General features: G+C 36.3%; 1 protein-coding gene and 1 pseudogene across 1 annotated transcript in view; both read right to left on the reverse strand.

Annotated features, from left to right (window-relative positions):
* The window catches only part of MORC1 (MORC family CW-type zinc finger 1), a 175,511-nt gene that overhangs the window by 76,144 nt on the left and 84,278 nt on the right, over positions 1–15,089 (reverse strand). The window lies entirely within an intron of this gene.
* On the reverse strand, positions 12,861–13,291 carry LOC116864530 (annotated as a pseudogene).

Here is a 15,089-nt window from a genome sequence, read left to right on the forward strand (position 1 = left end):
ACAACAAGAGATAAAGGAAGTCATTTTATAATGGTAAAGGAGTCAATTCATCAACAGGAAATAACAATTGTAGATATGTATACATACCCAAAATCAGAGTACCTAAATATATTAAAAAAATCTTAACAAACCTGAAGGTAGAATAAATGAGTACAATAATAGTAGGACACTTCATTAACCCACTTTCCACAATGGATAGATTAATCACAGAGAAAAATTGTGAGGAAATACTATACATGAATCATACTTTAGAGTAAATGGACCTAAGAGACACACAATATTTCACCCAAAAGCAGCAGCATACATATTCTTCTCAAAACACATGGAACATTCTTCAGGACAGATCATGTTATACCACAAACAAGTCTTGACAAATTTCCAAATACTAAAATCATTATCAAATATCTTTTCAGGCTATAATAGTATAAACTAGAAATTAATAATAGGAGAAAAGATGAAAAATTCAAAACAGGCAAAAATTAAACAATATACTCTTAAATAACCAATGGATCAAAGAGGAACTCAAAAGATAAATTAAAAAATATGTTGAGATAAATGAAAATAGAAACAGCATATCAAAACTTAACAGATGCAATAAAAGCAGTTCCAGGAAAGTTCATAGTGATTAATACTGACATTAAGAAACAAGACAGATCTCAAATAAACAATCTAACTTTCTACCTCAAAGATCTAGAAAAAGAACAAATGAAGCCCAAGTTAGAAGGAAAGAAATAGCGAATACCATCAGAAATAAATGAAAGAATAGAAAAATAGAAAAGATCAATGATACTAAAAACTGCTTTTTCAAAATATAAACAGAATTGACAAACCCTTAATTAAACTAGAAAAATAGTGAAGACTCAAAATCAGAAACCAAAGAGGACACATTACAATTGATACCCCAGATATATGAGAGATAAGAGACTACTATGAACAATGATATGCCAACAAATTGCATAATCTAGAAGAAATGGGTAATTTCCTAGAAACATACAGATGTCTAACTGAATTATAAAGAAATAGAAAATCTGAAAAACCTGTAACTTGTAAGAGGATATAATCAATCATCAGAAGTTTCCCAACAAAGAAAAGCTCAGGACCAGATGGCTTCACTAGTGAATTCGAACAAAAATTTAAATAACAATTAATGCCTATCTTTCTCAAACTCTTCCAAAAAATGGAAGAGGAGGGCACACTTCCAAACTCATTTTAGGAAGCCAGCATTATTTTCATTCCAAAACCAGATGAAGACACTACAACAAAAGAAAAGCACGGGCTACTATCACCAATGCATACAGATGGAAAACTCCTCAAAATAATACACACAAATAATATTCAACAGCACAAAAAAAGGATCATATGCTATGATCAAGTTGGATTTATCCCCAGATGAAAGGATGGTTCAACATATACAAATCAATAAATGCAATGCACTACATTAATGGAAGGAAAGATTAAAAACTCATGATCATCCCAACAGATATAGAAAGGACATATGAGGACAACTACATGCAAAACAATGAAATTTACACCATATATGAAAAATAACTCAAAATGAAATACAGACTTAAATGTAAAACCAAAACAAATAAAACTCCTGGAAGAAAACATTAGGGGTAGCTCTTGAACATCAGTCTGAGCAGTTTTTTTTTTGGGGGGGTCTCCTCCGGCAAAGGGCAACAAAAGCAAAAACTTAACAAAAGGGACTACATCTAACTAAACAACTTTGCACAGCAAAGAAAACCATCCACAAAATGAAAAGGAAACATACCGAATGGTAGAAAATATCCGCAAATGACAAATAGTCAATAAGGGGTTAATATAAAAAATATTCCACAGAAAACCTCAAAAAGCCAAAGCAATCTTGAAAAGAAAACAAAGCTGGAGGCATCACAATTCCAGACTTCAAGCTACATTACAAAGCTGTAGTCATCAAGACAGTGTAGTACTGACACAAAAAAGACACACAGATCAATGGAACAAAGCAGAAAATCCAGAAATGGATGCATACTATATGATCAACTAATCTTCAACAAAGCAGGAAAAAATATCCAATGGAAAAGAGACAGTGTCTTCAACAAACGAGTGTTGGGAAAACTGGACAGCAACATGCAGAAGAATGAAACTGGACCACTTTCTTACACCATACACAAAGACAAATTCAAAATGGTTGAAAGACCTAAATGTGAGACAGGAAACCATCAAAATCCTAGAGGAGACACAGGCACCAAGCTCTTTGACATTGTCCATAGCAACTTCTTACTAGATGCATTAACAGAGGCAAGAAAAACAAAAACAAATGTGAACCTACTGGGACTTCAAGATAAAAAGCTTCTGCATAGTGAAGGAAACAATCAGTAAAACTATAAGAAAGCTTACAGAATGGGAGAAGACATTTGCAAATGACTTATCAGATAAAGGGTTAACATCCAGAATCTATAAAGAACTTATAAGACTCAATACCCAAAAAACAAATAATCTAATCAAGAAATGGGCAGAAGACATGAACAGACATTTTTCTAAAGAAGACATCCAGATGGCCAACAGACACATGAAAAGATGTTCAACATCACTCATCATTAGGGAAATATAAATCACAACCACAATGAGAGATCATCTCATACCTGTCAGAATGGCTAAAATTAACAACACAGGAAACAAGAGATGTTGGTGAAGATGCAAAGAAAGGGGAACCCTCTTACACAGTTGGTGGGAATGCAAACTTGTACAGCCACTCTGGAAAACAGCATGGAAGTTTCTCAGAAAGTTAAAAATAGAGCTACCCTACAACCTAGCAATTGTACTACTAGGTATTTCCCCAAAGGATATAAAAATACTGATTCAAAGGGGCACCTGCATCCTGATGTTTAAAGCATCATTATCAACCATAGTCAAACTATGGAAAGAGCCCAGATGTCCACTGACTGATGGATAAAGAAGATGTGGTATTTATATACAATGGAACATTACTCAGCCATAAATTAGAATGAAATCCTGTCATTTGCAACAACATGCATGGAGCTAAAGTGTAATAAGCCAAGTGAACTAAGTCAGTCAGAAAAAGACAAATACCGTATGACTTTACTCATACGTGGAATTTAAGAAATAAAACAGATGAACACAAGGGAAAAGGAAAAAAAAAGAGAGGGAAGCAAGCCACAGGAGACTCTTAACTATAGAGAACAGGGTTGCTCTAGATGAAGTGGGCAGCAGATGGGCTAAATGGATGACGGGGACTAAGGAGGTCACTTGTGATGAGCACTGGATGTTATATATAAGTGATGAATAACTGAATTTTACTCCTGAAGTCAATATCACACTATACATTAACTAACTAGAATTTAAATTAAACAAAACAAAAATATATAAAGAACTCACTCAGTTCAATATCAAAAGAAAAAAACAACCCAATTAAAAAATGGGTAGATGACTTAAATGCACATTTCTCCAAAGAAATACATATAGCCAACAGACAAATGAAAAGATGCTCAACACCACTAACAATTAAGGAAATATAAATCAAAGCCACAATAAGATACCATCTCATAACTGTCAGAAAGACCGGTAATAAAAAGACCAGAAATGACAAGTGTTGGTGAGGATATGGAGAAAAGGGAGCCCTTGTGCACAGTGACTGGGAATGCAAAATGATGCATACACTATGGGAAAAGTATGAAGTTTTATCAAAAAACTAAAAATAGAACTACCATATGATCTAGCAATAAGACTTCTGGGTATTTACACTAATTCGAAAAGATACATGCATCCCTATGTTCATTACAGCATTATTTACTATAGCAGGATTTGGAAATACCCTAAGTGTCTATCAGCAGACAAATGGATAAAGATATGATATACATATACAATGAAGTACTAAACCATAAAAAAGTATAAAATTCTGTCATTTGTGACAGCCTAGATGGGCCTAGATGATAGTAAGCTAAGTGAAAAATATCAGACAAAGAAAAATACCAGATGATTTCACTTATATGTGGAATCTAAAAAGCAAAACAAAGCAGAAACAAACTCATAAATAGAGAACAATCTGGTAGTTGCCAGGAGGAATGAATAAAACAGGAGAAGAGAATTAAAAAGTACAATCTTCTAGGAGCGCCTGTGTGCCTCAGTCAATTGAATGTCTGACTCTTGATTTTGACTCAGATCATGATCTCAGGGTTGTTGGGCTCTGCACTAAGCAGGGAGGCAGTTTAAGGTTCTCTCTCTCCATCTCCCACTTCCCCTTCCCACCACGCCCTCTCTCACTAAAATATGTAAATGAATCTTTATAAATAAATAAATAAATAAATAAATGGTGTAAACTTCTAGTTCTAAAATAATAAGACATGGGGATACAATTTGCAATATAGAGAATATAGTTAATGATCTGTAACAACTTTGTATGATGACAATTGATAGCTAGATTTATCATGGTGAGCACTTCATAATATACATAAATGTTGAATCACTATGTTGTACACTTGAACTAATAGTATATGTCCACTACATTTCAATTAAAAAACAATAACAAAATTCATTACCTTTTTAAGATAAAATCTCAACAAACTAGGTATAGAAGGAATGTACCTCAACACAACGAAGGCCATTATGTCAAGCCCACAGCTAATATCATATTCAGCATTGGAAAGTTAAAAGCTTTTCTTCAAGATCAGGAAAAAGACAAGGATACCTATCCTCATCACTTCTATTCAACATAATACTGGAAGTCCTAGTTAGAGCAATTAGATAAAAAGAAAAATAAATAGCATCCAAATCAGAAAGGAAGAAGTAAAAAAAAATTCTGGTTTGCAGATGCATGATAGTATATATGGAAAACCTAAAGATTACACCAAGAAAACTACTAGAACTAATCAACAAATTCAGTAAAGACAAAGGATACAAAAGCAACATACTAAAATCAGTTGCATTTCTGCCACTAACAATGAACTGTCTGAAAGAGAAATTGAGAAAGCAAGCTCACTTACAATAACATAAAAAAAAAAAAAACAGTAAAATACTTGGGATTAAATTTAACCACGGAGGTAAAATTCCTATATACTGAAAACAATAAGACACTGATAAAAGAAATTGCAAAGATACCAAATAAATGGAAGGATATCCCACATTCTTATGTTGGATGAACTAATATTTTTTAAATGTCCATACTACTCAAGCAATCTATAGAGTCAACACAAAAGTAGTATAAAAAACAATCTCCAGTCCGCAGGTTGGCTCTCTTCTCCTGGCACTGAGACAGCTGTGGGGAAGACCAAGTCCTGTTCATCAGAGAACTTTTTTCCAGGTGAACCGCCTTCACTGGATGATAAATATATTTTAAAGATTATTGAGTTTTGGAGGAGTCTAGCAGACCTCCAAGAACAAAAATTACTCTTCAGGATAATAAAATAAAACAACATTTCCACAATGTCCATTGTAGAGTCAGAAATTGCTAGACTTGCAAAGAAACAGGAAAATAGCACCCATAGGGAAAGAATTCATTTGATAGAAACTGACCAGGAGATGGCTCAGGTATTAGATTTAAAATGCAAAGACATGTCAGCAGTTATGCTGACGAAGTTTAAAGGCTTGATGGAAGATCTGGACTTAATGGTCGATGAGATAAGGGAATCCCTTAAAAAGGACCTAAAGGAAATGTTAGGAGTAGAAAGTAAAATGCCTGAAGTGAAGAATATAAATAACTCCAGTACCAAAAAGGAGTAGCAACAAATAAAAGGTTTAGCCACGCAAAAAACAGAGTTGCTAGAGAAGATAGTAGGAGCAAACTCTGAAATAGTTGAAGCTACTGAAAAGCTGACTTCTAAAAGAAAAGAAGTAAGTGAGCTGAGTAGCAAATTAGACAGAGCTGAAGAGTTTAGTATGGACCAAGGTAAGGAATTGCCACATGATAAATCACAAAATGACAAAGTCATGGGAAGTGTGGAAGAAGCCATAAGCAGTCTAGACAACAATTGCAAAGAACATAGCATCCATATGGAAGTAACACGAGAGACTGGAGAGGACGAACTGGTCAAAGAAAAAGTCCCTCAGAACTCAAAGAATACAGAGAAAATTCTAAAAACCTCCAGAGAAGATGAAGGAGCGATACTTACTTTGGCAGCAGACTTTTCATCAGCAACACTGGACATGAGTAAGCAGTAGAGTAACGTCTTCAGCATTCTGAGGGAAAATGATTTTGAACCTAAAGTTCTATGCCAAGTCAAATTAATATTTAAGTGTGATGGTGAAGTAAGGACCTTTGCAGATATGCAAAGTCTCATCAGTTTTACTAGCCAAAAACCATTTCTGAACGAATTACTGAAAGATGTACTCCCACAAAAGGAAAAAATAAAGAAAGGAAGAAGGTACGGGATTCAAGAAAAAGTGGAAAAAACTCTACTAGATTCAAAGCATGGAGCTGAGAGGGAAGCCAGTGATGGTTTGAGCTTTCTATTTGTTAAAGAGGTAAAGGTTGCAGAGCCAGAGGAGGTGAACAACTTAGAGACTCAGGAAGAAGAGGCTTCAGAGCTGGAAGAAGAGGGAGAAGAGGCTTCAGAGTTGGATGAGGAAGAAGAGGCTTCAGAGCTGGAGGAAGAGGAGACTTCAGGGCTGGAGGAGGAGGGAGAAGAAAAAGCTTCAGTATTATGTGAGAAACCGGATTCAGCCTTTCAGTGTCACTCTGTGGTAAATATAAAATGTGGAGCTGAAGAAAAAAGCAGTAATGGCTTGGAGGTTGTTTCAGTTAAAGAGGTAGAAGATTCTGAGCTGGAGGAAGAAGAAGGTTCAGAGTGGGAAATGGAAGTAGTCTTATCGTGGGAGGAAGGAGAGGACTCAGAGGTAGAAAGTGTAAAGACAGCCTCCCAAATAGAGAAAAAATGGGCTTCAGATGGACTTAATGAAATTGCCTATGATTATTTGGCTCAGGACTTAGAGAAGAAAAAATTGGTGAAACATCAGATGGTACAAAAAACCCAGAATAAAGAGGAAATGGCTGTACCGAAAAACCAAGGAGTTGGGACAGTCTGTCCCACCTTGACTTTGGCCTCTCCCTCAAAATCACTAGAGATAAGTTCTGTTAAGCAGAAAAGGCATTTAAGTACGAATTTGAGTACTCCATCAGGAATCAAGTTTTTAAGGAAAACTGAAAAAGAGCGACACAAAACTCTGTTGACAGATAAGCGAACATCTAAAGAAACAGACTTAATACAAGAAACAGAAGAAGACTTTAGAAGAAATGTAATTAACAGCTTCAGAGAGCTACAGGAGGAAGTTGCAAATATTAAAAATTATCTTCCAGAGGTCTTGGGAATAAAAAACACAACAGTTGCTCTGAATAGCAGAATAGACACACTTGAAGAGAGAATGGACAATCTAGAGGACCGTATTGAAGAATTCTCTAAGGATACAGTGCAAATGGCCAAACAGATAATAAATAAAGAAAGGTCAAGAGACATAGAGGATAGATCGAGAAGTTCCAACATCCGTTTGATAGGAATTCCAGTAAAAAGTAATAAAGAGAATGGAGAAGAAATAATTAAGGAAATCATAGAAGAAAACTTTCCAGAGCTAAAGGATTCAAGTCTTGAGGTTGTTAGTGCTTACCGAATACCTAGTAAGATTGATGAGAAGAGACTCACTCCTAGACATATCTTGGTGAAATTCGGTAATTCCAGTGACAAAGAAAAGATCCTAAAGGCTTCCAGAAAAAGAGAAATAACCTATAGAGGAACAAGAATCAGATTGACTGCCGATTTATCATTAGATACTCTAGATGCCAGAAGTCAGTGGAGCAATGTCATAAAAGTTCTGCAGGCAAAAGGTTTTACACCTAGAATCCTATACCCAGCCAAACTTGCATTCGATTTTGAAGGAAAAACAAAGACTTTTTTTGATACCGAAGAATTCACAAAGTTTGTTTCTTCCATACCCTCTTTGAAAGAATTACTGGAGGATATATTTTAACAATCTAGGAGGTCTATAAATGCTTACACACAATATATATATTACCTTCCTCCCACAGCAAGAATCAAAAAGGAAAACAAAATTACATGTCACATATCTACCCAGGAGGATGGACTGAACAGTATACTTGGGGAGTAGGTGAAAGGAATGTTAACAGATACTACTAAAATGTTGTACAAGTTAAAGGATGTTTTAAAATTAGTGTTAATCACTGTAGCTTTTGCAGGAGTAGGCTTTATACGCCACTGGGGAAAGGGAGGGAATCTGTCATTGTAACCATAGAGAGAGGTGGGGTGAAATAATAGAAAAATGGAAAAAGATGGCAAGATAAGTTAATGCAAAAGTTTAAACACAAGTATTCAATTTTAGATTATCATGATGTGAATCTTGAATCTTTATATTAAACATTTTTCCTTTGAAAAAAAAAATCTCCAAATTTGTATGGAACCACAGAATACTCTGAAAAGCCAAAACTATCTTGAAAAAGAAGAAAAAAGCTGGAGGCATCACACTTCCTGATTTCAAAACATATTACAAAGCTATAGTAATTAAAACAGTATGATGATGGCATAAAAACAGACACAAAGACCAACAGGATAGAATAGAAAGTCCAGAAATAAACCCACTCATAATTGGTCAACTAATCTTTGGCAAGGGTACCAAGAACACACAATTGAGGAAAGGACAATCTCTTCAATATGTGGTGCTGGAAAAATTGGATATCCACATGCAAAAATATGAAACTGGGCCCTATCTTATATCACATATAAAAATTAACTCAAAATGGATTAAAGTCTTAAACATAAGTCCTGAAACTATAAAACTCGTAGAATAAAACATAGGGGAGAAGCTTCTTGACACAGGTCTATTTTGTATACAACACCAAAAGCATAGGTAAGGAAAGCAAACAAACAATAACAACAAACAAAAATCAAACAAAAAACAAGTGGGACTACATCAAACTGAAAAGCTTCTTCACAGCAAAGAAAACAATCAACAAAATGAAAAGGCAACATACAGAAGGAGGAAAATATTTGCAAACCATATACTGATAAAGGCTTAATATCTAAAATATGCACAGAACTCACACAAGTCAATAGCAAAAACAAAAAACATAACACTTACACACTGATAATAAAATGGGCAAAGGACCTGAATAGACGGTTGGCCAAAGGTACATGAAAAGGTGCTAATCATCAGGCAAACAGAAGTCAAAAGCACAAGATCGCCCCACACCTGTCAGAATGGGTATTATCAAAAAGAGAAGAGATAACAAGTGCTGATAAGGATATGGAGAAAAGGGAACCCTCACACACTGTTGGTGGGAATGTAAATTGGTACAACCATTATGGAAAACAGTATGGAGGTTTCTCAAAATATTAAAAATAGAACTACTATATGACCCAGAAATCCCACCTCTGGATATACATCTGAAGGAAATAAAATCAGTATCTTAAAGAGGTATCTGCACTTTCATGTTCACCACAGCATTACTGAGAATAGCCAAGATACAGAAATATGGAATCTCTATGTCCACTGACGGATGAATGGTTAAAGAAAATATGGTTAGATAATGGAGTATTATCCAGCCATAAAAAGTTGGGCATCCTGCCATATGCAACATGAACGAAACTAAAAACCATTATCCTAAGTGAAAAGCCAGAGAAAAACACTGTATGGTATCATTCATATGTAGAAATCTAAAAAAAATTAAAGTTGAGCTCATAGAAAGTAGAATGGTGGTTGCCAGTAGCTGTGGGGTAGGGAAAATGGGGTAATGTTTGTCAAAGGGTACAAGCTTACAGTAATAACGTTAAGTTCTGAGGACCTAATGTATGCCATGACAACTATGATTAGTATTGTATACTTGTAATTTGCTAAGAGAACAGATCTTAAGCATTCTACCTCCACACACATGCAAAAGGATACCTGTGTGAGGTGAAGGATATGTTGATTAATTTGATTGTGGTAAATATTTCACAATTTATATGTATATGTACATACATATCAAATCATCATGTATATTTTAAGTTTATACAATTCTTTTTTGTCAATTATATCCTAATAAAGCTGGAAAAAAATTCTTGTCCTAGTCTGGAAAGGAATAGTAAAATTAATAATCATTCATGATATTAAGTTGGCTTTGGCTAATGGTGTGGTATATAATTATGGACATTTGGTTATATATGTGTCCTTAATAACTGATGTTTTTGTTAATGTTTTGCTAAAGTCTTGATGAAGATTTTTAAATTGCCCTTTTATCTAGGCATTAAAAGAGGTGAAATTTCAAAATTTGAAAAGTACTTGATTTTTAAAAATACATCTTAATACATGTATTTTAAAATACATCTTAATACACCTACTTATAAAGGCTACTATGTAGATAACCCAAACTTTATTAATTCCAAAATTATATTAATATCCTAAAGGTATTCTTATCTAAAAATTCAATTTATTTTGTAAACAAGAAATGGTTGCAAGCATACAGACAATATTCAAAATTATAAAAGAATACCTATCTTGAGATTTGTGCTTGAATAATCAACAAGCTTGTTAAATTAGAATAATCAGGGATTAGTGAACACAGAATTAAAGTCCTAATTTCTAGAACGAGTATCTGAGAACTGAAAATTTAATTTACTGCTAGCTATGTAGAGAGTACTTTATTCAGGAGATTCCAAATGTTTAAATTAATCTGATTAATTTTTCAGGAGACTTTTAAAACTGAGAAAAAATAATGAGAACTCTTGCAGTAACTTACTAAATATTTGCCAAACACCAGTAACTAAAAGAGCTGTTCACAAAGACTCTGCCTCTTAAAAGGAAGAGAAATGTAACACCTTCCTAGATGTCAGCTTCATATCTATTCATAGAATGTACAGAGACATCCAGGGAATCAATTAGCCAAGAGAAGAAGAAATAAAACTCAGTAATAAACTACCAAAGCAAAGCTTTGATGGTTTCAATCAAAATAAGGAAGGTTACAACAGTTACAAAATCAAAGCACCAGGAAAACTGTAAGATGAAGGTACTTAAATCAGGTCCCCAACTTTAGGTAGTTCTGCAACTAAATAGATGATTATATTCTATTTTTAAAGATCTCCTGAGATAGAAATTGCATATCCCTTCTCTGCAGATTTTAAGTCATGCCTCCTGCTGTTGAAATTGTCCTGTTTATCATTACCCCTCATTCTTAGCCAAGCCAGACATCAGACCCTTCCTAAGCTGATCCATGTGGGATCACTGATCATTTATATTCGCGCTGGAGTTGCTGAGATAGGGATGGCAAACTGGTTTCAACCGACATGCCAACCCCAATCAGTTCATAGTGAGACCTGTACACTCTCGTGGAGGACTGTAAAGCCAAAGGCCACTAACGAGGGAGAGCTGCCGTGGCGGCTTAGAGTGTCAGCAGGGCACCTGATGACAGCTGCTACATAACCACTTGCCCAAAGACAGCAAAGCAAGAGGTCTTCAGTGCTGGTGAAGCTGCCCACAGCTCCATAGCTTCCCTTGGCTCCTGGGTGGGGCAGAGTGGGTTGTGCAAGTCTCACTTCACCAGGGTGGTCAGTGGCAGAAGTAGGTGGCAGCCATGGCCAGAATGTTTTCACTTCACTCTGCTGTGAGCACAGAAGGCTCCAGGGCAGAGCTCCAGGAATCTGAGGAATTGGTCCAAGTCCCTGGAAGTGTCAACTTCATTACCTCACCTGGCAACATAGCATCATTTTCTCTTGTTCTGTATCAGTGGTTTCCCATGAGAAGTTCCAAAAGCCACAAAAAAAAAAAAAAAAAAGTTCAGAACCACTAACCCCCGTCTCTCTACCTGAGAAAATACATGATAAAAAAATTAACTGAATTCAATAGCACTCCTATGTGATTCTAGATTTTACTACCCAAACTACATCTATATATATTGGAAAAACTGTAGCATATGCATATGTAAGGTATAATGCCATTTTAGACAATTATTGGTACACAGGAATTCGAAGATTCCAAACCATCCTCTAAAATCCTCTAGGGCTGCCTGGCTCCCAGCTCAAAAACATGCCATTGTGTGCGCTGGACCCTAGAAGGAAGAGGGTTAGGGGCCCCACTGACAAGCCTTCAGAAACAAAACTGACAAATGTTAGGTTTCTTTTGTGTCTTCCCTCAGGAAGAAAGAACTTTTACTTTCTCTTTTTAGGTTATATTCTTATTTAAACATTTTCACTGCTTTTCTTTTCATACACTCAACTTTTCTGATTCCCTCTATAGTGGGGAAATTAAAATTAGACATAATAATCTAATCTAAAGCATAGTGCTAGAGTTCTGTGTCATTATGGGCAATTGCCTAGCCAACCAGCTCACTCTCTCAAACATCTGGGTTAGCAAAGTTTATCTTTCTACCAGGATTTACTTTGCTCAGACATACACAAAGCCCACAGACCTAAGGTCCTCAGAAATCTAAAGATTCAAAGTTACTTTTTTTTTTTTTTCTCGTTTTCCTGACTTTATGCAGTGGCACGTTCACAGTGGGGATAGGGATAGACACCAAGATTGGGCCTGATCTGTCCTGGAGTGCTGGGGGCAGCAAACACCATGCAATACGGACAGGAGGGGGCTCAAGGGAGCTTGGTGGCTTCAGCAGAAACCTGTGTACCAGGGAGGAGGCAGTGAGTACCTGGGTCCCCTTAGCCCCCTAATACTGGGCTGAGGTTGAGGGGTGGGGTGGGGGGCACAAAGTGTCTGCTCCAGAGGGGCCAAGTGACCAAGTCCTTACCCAGGGCATAAGCCCACAGGGAAGGCTGTGAGACACCCTGGATGTAGAGCTGTGCTATTTTCCCTTTTCCCTTCTGGTGAAGGAAAGGAGGGTTCTGGGCTAGGCCAAGAAGCTTCCTGTCCTGCCCTTTCTTGTCCTCCACCAATCAGAATGGTGAGGTCTGCTTGACAATGAAGCCTTGCTTTGCAAGTATCTTCATGATGGTGGCAATGTTCTTACAGTCATCAGTGCCTGTGTGTTTCAGGCTGATGCCCTTGTTCATACCTAGAAGTCCATTATTGGGCCGGCAGCCCATGGTGAAGCTGTAAGCCTTTTTCAGATCAACCCACTGCTTGAAGTAATCTGCCACTGGGAAACCCAAGTACTAGCACTGGCCCGGGAGCATGACTTTCAGGCCCCAGTCTCCAGAGGTGACAAAAATTGACTTGATGTTTAGATGACCCTCTCCAACACTTGCCAACCACCCACCGTGACTTGAATAATCCCAATGAGCTCTCGACAGAACGGATGTATTCTGTGCTGGACATGATTCATGTGCTGTGGATGTATTCTGGGCTGGACATGATCAATCTCCATGGTCTGACCAATTAGCTTCAGGATGAGGAGCATGAGGATTTCCTCCATGCACTCTGACCCTGGTCAACACAACCTACTTTTTTTGTTAATACAACATATGCTTAATGCTGGCTGCACTGTTTTAAGTTCATCAAGATGCAACCTACTCTTCTTTACTAAATAAAGGTTACCTAAGCGGATAACAGAGTTTTGAGGTCTTGCTCCTGGTATGGCAAGGGAAATCAGACTGTAAGAATAAGAGTGTATTTAATTCCAGACAAAAGAAGGCCACCAGGCTTTTTAGTATTTTATGTGCAATATAAGTAAGATCCTCTGAGATATTTTAGCATGAAAATTCATTGTAGATATAAAAAATGTCATTATCATGATAATAATACAAGTGCAGTCAGAAAGAAAAGGAAGCATAACCACTGTCGATGGTGATAATTTCAATTACCAGGTGAAAGCAGTATAAATGGATAAAATCTAAGAATGTGATTTTTTTTAGAACAGAAATCAATTCAATGAACTCCTGAACCATCCTGCAATTTGCTGAAAACTGACATGAAGTAATGATTTTAAACAGAGTACATATTTATGTCCTATAAGTCAGGTAAATGTCTTTATCATTGTTGTTGTTTTAATTTTATCTCTAATCAAGCTTCTACTCAATACAAGTTTTCTGGGCGTCTGGGTGGCTCAATGGATTAAAGCCTCTGCCTCTGGCTCAGGTCATGATTCCAGGGTCCTGGGATCGAGTCCTGCATCGGGCTCCCTGCTCAGTGGGGAGTCTGTTTCTCCCTCTGCCTCTCTCTCTCTCTATCTTTGTCTCTCATGAATAAATAAAATCTTTTTAAAAAAATACAAGTTTTTTTTTATCAGTATAGAGCTCTATGTTGTTTCTGTCAAATGGTTAAATACAAACTAGCACAGGTGACCAAATGGAAGATGAAAAAAGTTTTCCTGTACAGAAGTCTTAGAGCTAATAAATGATAAAAATATGATAGAAATACAAGATTTGGAACTCCTAAGAGATCTGAGCACTGACCATTAACTGCTCATATTAAAAGAGAGAGAATCAGACAATCTGATGGTAGAGCACAATACTACCTATGAAGCATCTTGACAAAAAACAAATGAAAAAACTCCAAGTCTGAATTTGGTCAAGCTGCTAGATTCTACTCATTTGCAGAAAAATCAACAGAATGAAGAAAGCTGTTAAACCGCACCTAGGAAGGCAGTTAGCAAAATTTAGAGCATGTAGAAACTGAAACAACCAGTCCAGTTTTCCTACAAATAAATTGCAGGGGAAAACAAGGGAGAAAAAGAAAAATGGGGATGGGTAAGATTATGATGGGAAATAATTAGAAATTGTATTAAGGAAGTATTGATAGTTGTTTAGGTGTTATATCTGTATTGTGATTATCTTTTTAAACAGATTTCTTTCTTTTATAAAGTCAGAAAATGGGCAGAAGACATGAACAGACACTTCTCCAAAGAAGACAAATGGCTCATAGACACATGAAAAATTGTTCATCATTAGCCATCAGGGAGATTCAAATCGAAACCACATTGAGATAACAGTTAGAATGGCCAAAATTAGTAAGACAGTAAACAAGTGATGGAGAGGATGTGGAGAAAGGGGAACCCTCTTACACTGTAGTGGGATGCAAGTTGGGGCAGCCACTTTAGAAATCAGTGTGGAAATACCTTAAGAAATTAAAAATAGAGCTTCCCTATGACCCTGTAATTGCGCTACTGAGTATTTACTCCAAAGATACAGATGTAGCAAAAAGAAAGGTCATCCATACCCCAATGT

Source organism: Lontra canadensis, unplaced genomic scaffold (genome assembly GCF_010015895.1).
Source record: "Lontra canadensis isolate GAN:19392208 unplaced genomic scaffold, GSC_riverotter_1.0 scaffold6, whole genome shotgun sequence".
Classification (NCBI taxonomy): domain Eukaryota; kingdom Metazoa; phylum Chordata; class Mammalia; order Carnivora; family Mustelidae; genus Lontra; species Lontra canadensis.